This window comes from Apium graveolens, unplaced genomic scaffold (assembly GCF_009905375.1).
Source record: "Apium graveolens cultivar Ventura unplaced genomic scaffold, ASM990537v1 ctg1435, whole genome shotgun sequence".
Lineage (NCBI taxonomy): Eukaryota > Viridiplantae > Streptophyta > Magnoliopsida > Apiales > Apiaceae > Apium > Apium graveolens.
In genome coordinates, this window is record NW_027417238.1 from 22,513 (window position 1) to 28,085 (window position 5,573).

Consider the following 5,573-nt stretch of genomic DNA (forward strand, 5'->3'; position numbering starts at 1 on the left):
TCACTGTGATATTCTGAGTGTAACAGGCTGTGTTTACTGCTTCAGCCCAAAAGTAAGTGGGTAGTTTTGCTTCTTCCAGCAGAGTCCTGTCAGCTTCAATCAGGGTTCTATTCTTTCTCTCAACAACACCATTTTATTGGGGTGTGCCAGGAGCTGAGAATTGTTGTTGTATGCCTTGGTACTTGCAGAATTCCTCTATTTTTGAGTTCTTGAACTCAGTGCCATTATCACTTCTCAGTATTTTCACTTTGAAGGTGGATCCATTCTCAATTTGCCTTATATGATCCTGTTAGTTGCTAAACACGCGCTAAAATACACGCAAGTATACGCGTTTTCAAGTAATATAGAATATCTTCGAGTTCGTTCCCACAGAGAATCAGTTTTTTAATTTCAGTCAATGTATATATGCAACAATGGTATGGTTAATATCCAATTCTAAGACGATTAACAAATTGAGATTGTTTTTAACTAACTTAAGCTAACAATTTTAACTAAGAGAATAAGAATGGTTGAGTTAATATATATGACAAACATGGGATTCTAAGTTCATTAAGTAATTCATTCAATAGCCTTTTCATTCTTAACCTTAACATGTAATGGTGATGACACTAATTAGATGACACGAAACTGATAAACGCCAACTTTCGTTGCACGAATACCATACTACCAGACATCCACAAAAGAGATAGAAGCTGAATAGACACCAATTATATTGAGACCCTATATGTCTATAGAATTTGACAACATAACTGTTTAATGCAAAAGTTATCTATTGTGATTACATAGGCAAGTAAGATGGTTAAAATTACCTACGAATCATGCGTACAATAACACATGAACCTATGCTAGCATGGCAAGTTCTAAATCCTTAAATTCACTTTCGCTTCATTAAGAATTAACACGCTTTCTTATAAGTTCGCGACGCTCATAAGATGAATAAGCACAACAAATACTAGGTTATCATACAATCACCACACACTAAGGCATCGAAACAAATCAACTAAAGAAATAGTAACGATTAGCCCATGACTGGACCCATCATCAACGTGGGTTCCGATAAAGAATGGTATAATAAACGTAGTCTTTATACTTAATAAAACCAAGTACGAAACACAAGTAAAGGTTCAAGAATAAGAAAACTAGCATCCAACATCACAACTTATACAAATAATCATAATAATAAACTAGATCTTCTTCCCCTTAGTTGAATTGTGCTCTCCGGTCTTTCTGTTCCTTTTCCATAGCTTCTGTACGTGTCTTCATAAAAAAACAAGCTTATTTATGTATATATAGCAGCCCCATGCTGAGTAGAAGTCTTCTGGATCAAAATCAGAATAAAAACAAAATTTCTTTTCTCGACCTGGCGCGGCCGCGCGCTTCAATAGCGCGGGCGCACTGAACTTCTGATCTTTGGGTGCGGGCGCGCGCTATCACAGCGCGGGCGCGCTGATTCCCTGGATAAACATCTGACTTCTTCTTTTCCTTGCTGATTTGAGTTGGTTTTCCAAGAGCTTTTATTCCAATACCATCCTAACACCCAATTAGCACTAAAACCATGCTAATTCACCTGATTACCTGGATAATGCCTGAAAATGCAAAAACACTAGAAAATACATTAAAACACCAACAACTAGAGTACAAATACACCAATTCAAAGCTTTACGGAGCGTAATAAAGTGTCATAAATGCCACTCAACATACCCCCAAAATTGAATCAATGCTTGTCCTCAAGCATAAACAGACTCAAAGAACAAGAAATAAAAATGCATGAATATAACTAAATGAATGCAAAGATCCCCATAAAATAACTAAACCAATCAACAAGAAACATCTCAATGAATGCAGTTATTCGCATAAATATCAATCAAACCATACAAATCAACTCACAAACCAGAGACGTGCATGTGTGCAAATGCTTACAGATATACTATAGTAACTAGATCAATAATCATGACTACTCATCAAAGAAATCACAAGTTTATAAATAAAATAAAAGCTAGACTCAAAATAACTTATAACACTTCAATTCTTATATCGGAGTTTTACATGGATTCACGCTCTTATTCACAACAAAACAACACAAATATGCTTATTTGACCGTGCAATGAGTGAGGTCCACAAAAGACTTATACAATAGTACCCATGTAGCAAGCGTTAGGTTAGCGGATCCCAGACTATAAAAGCCTTAGGTCACTAGGCACAAAGTCCCCTAAGAACTTAGTTACTCGAGTACTAAAGAGCCAAGTCGTGATCAATTATACATAACACTTAAATATTTTTTTCTTTTTTTCTCCTTTTTTCATAAATTTCTGAACGAGTTCGTTTCGCTCCATCTCGCTCACCCCTAGACTGCTCATATAAATATGAGCCGGCTACTAGCCATTTGACGCCTATCCACAAAACTAGAAATCAAATCCAATTTTCTCCAATTTTTTTAAATATCCATGTTAATTTATTATTAAGAGAATATCCTAAATTCTAAATATAAACCTCGACAAACAAACAAACCATGACCATGATCTAGCACTCAAGCAACCTATAAGACTTAGTGAAATACATTTGTCTCTAGCATGCAAATCAATTTGATAAGACTTAACATCACTAAATACAACATCACTACACTAGCATCAATATCACAAATCAATCGGAAAAATCATCTAAGGGATCATGTAATTATGCAAATACATGAAACTACATGAACAACTATCATAAACACTACCAAAAATAAAATTAAAAAAAACTACTACATGGAAAATATGCAACTATATGCACTAAACTATCATGAATATAAAAACTATATGCGGCTCACATAAAACATATTCCTTTAACTACTACCCCCAAACTTAAAATATTCACTGTCCTCAGTGAAGGTAATAATAAGGAATCAGGCATACCTACTCCGAATCAGGATCATCACCCTCAAGGGGTGGTGTGTCAGGCGTGTCTGGAGGTGGATACACAGTATCTTCACCAAATACTGGCCATTGGATGTCAACACCTGTGGCTCTGAATGCAGTCCCTAGTGCCTGGGTGAGATCACGTGCAAACTGACTATGGATGCCATGCATCGCATCTAACTCAACTCTCCAAGCCGCCTTGCTAGCCTGCTGCGTACCACCTGCATATGACTAAGGAGTTGGACGTCCTCCTGACAAATTATCATAAGAATAACCAAGCTCCTTAGGATCGAGATTGCCACCATACCACTCAGTCATGCTCAACAACATAGAACTGTCGATAGGAGCATTAGGAAGCCACAGTTATTCATGTGCAGGCCAATGAACACCAACTACCACGCACAACTTTGTCACAACGGACGTATATGGTATCAGACCCGTAGTACCTCCTCTCAAGAACCTCAAAATACCCTGGTAAATAACCATCCCCAAATACACATAGTCGCCCTGATGAATACCCCACAACAGACGAGCACGCTCCACCGTAATCTCATGCACATGAGAAGATGGCATGATGTTAGCACAAATAAATGAATTCCAAGCACGTGCAAACCTGTTCATGCATGACGCAGGGAACGTGGAGTAATCAGTTGTGCCCCTCTTGAACTTTCAGTGAGTCTCAGGCACACACAATGTAGCAACAATCAGATCCAAGTTAAAGTCCTATGGAGTCTTATCGTTCCAGGTGTCCTGACCAGGCTTCCTCGTGGGCTGCTCAATCACCCTCCTTATCGCATCAATACTATACTCCACCGTCATTCCCCTAATTACAGTGAAACCATTCTTCTCCGCCTTTGGATTAGCATAGAACTCTCGAACAACACTCATGGGCACAACAGCGGGAGCCTCGAAAAAGGAACCCAGCCCATCTCCAAGATCATCTCCAACTTACCATCTTTCCCTGATGGCATAAAACCTCGCTCCTTGCTATAGGCTTCGAGAGAAGCCTTGTATACTCTGCTTCTGCCTCGGGAGTAGAAAACCTTGGCCTCACACCACTTGCACTTGATGAATCAGTGGTGTTGCTGCTTACTTGAGTTCTTTGTCTCTTGGGTGCCATTGTGATTGAATAAGAGAGAATAAAAGATAAGTGTTTGAGAGAGAATTTGGTTTGAGAATTTGTGAAGTGGTGGAGAAGTTTGTGTATAAGTGTATGTATATAAGTGTATGTATTTATAGGTCGTTAAAAAAGAATTAGATATGGAATAGAAGTGGGAATTGATGTTGGGAATCGTGGGAATAATGGGTTTGATTTGGAGAGGGAAATTTGGGATGTGGAAGAGTAAAATTTGGGTTGAAATTGACTTTGTAGTAAAAATCCCGATTTTCTCTTCCCAAAATGCTATTTACTTTTTTCTGATTCAGGACCCCAGCGCGGCCGCACGCTAGACCAGCGCGGGAGCGCTCACCTTCTGCCAAAATCGGCATGGTCGCGCGCTAGATCAGCGCGGGCGCGCTTAGTTTCTGGAAAAAATAGTGTGGCCGCGCACTAGATCAACAAGGGCGCGCTCAGCTTCTAAAGTTAGCCCTTAATTTTTTTTTCTAATTTTTTTGTGTTTTTCTCCTTTCTTCTTGCTTCCTCTACCTACTAATGTACAACAAACTTGGGTTGCCTCCCAAGAAGCGCTTGTTCTATATCATTAGCTCGACGTAGAATCTTGAGATTAAACGGACAATAAAACGACACTAACCAGCTCGCAGTTTGCCATGTCACCATAGTAATACTTCAATCTCTGACCATTGACCTTGAATGTTTGGCCCGGATCATTCTTAAAAATTTCCATCGCTCCATGTGGAAACACATTTTTGATTATGAAGGGCCCTGACCACCTTGACTTGAACTTCCCAAGAAAAAGACGGAGACAAGAGTTAAACAAAAGAACTTGTTGCCCCAACACAAATGATTTAAGCACTAGACCCTCATCGTGCCACCTCTTGACTTTCTCCTTATACATTTTATTGTTCTCATAAGCTTGAAGTCAAAACTCGTCGAGTTCATTCAATTGAAACATCCTCTTCTCTCCAGCTGCATCCAAGTCAAGATTCAACTTCTTCAAAGCCCAATATGCCTTATGCTCGAGCTCCACAAGAAGATAACACCCCTTACCATACACCAACTGAAATGGAGACATTTCCAATGGATTCTTGTATGCTGTTCTATACGCCCAAACAGCTTCATCAAGCTTCAAAGACCAATCTTTCCTTGATGGACACACAACTTTCTCTAAAATGCGCTTGATCTCTCTGTTAGATACCTCAGCTTGACCATTTATCTGAGGATGATAAGCCGTAGTAATGCGATGATTTACATTATACCTTTGCATCATAGCAGTGAACTTGCGATTGCAAAAATGCGATTCCTCATCACTGATTATGACTCTTAGAGTTCCAAATCTTGTGAATATCTGTTTGTGAAGAAAATTAAGCACTACTTTCACATCGTTCGTTGGCAACGCCTTAACTTAATCCATTTCGACACATAATCAACCGCCAACAAATATACTGATTGTTACAAGATGAGACAAATGGCTCCATGAAGTCAATTCCCCAAACATCAAAGACTTCAACCTCGAAAAGCACATTAAGAAGCATCTCATACCTCTTGGACATATTACC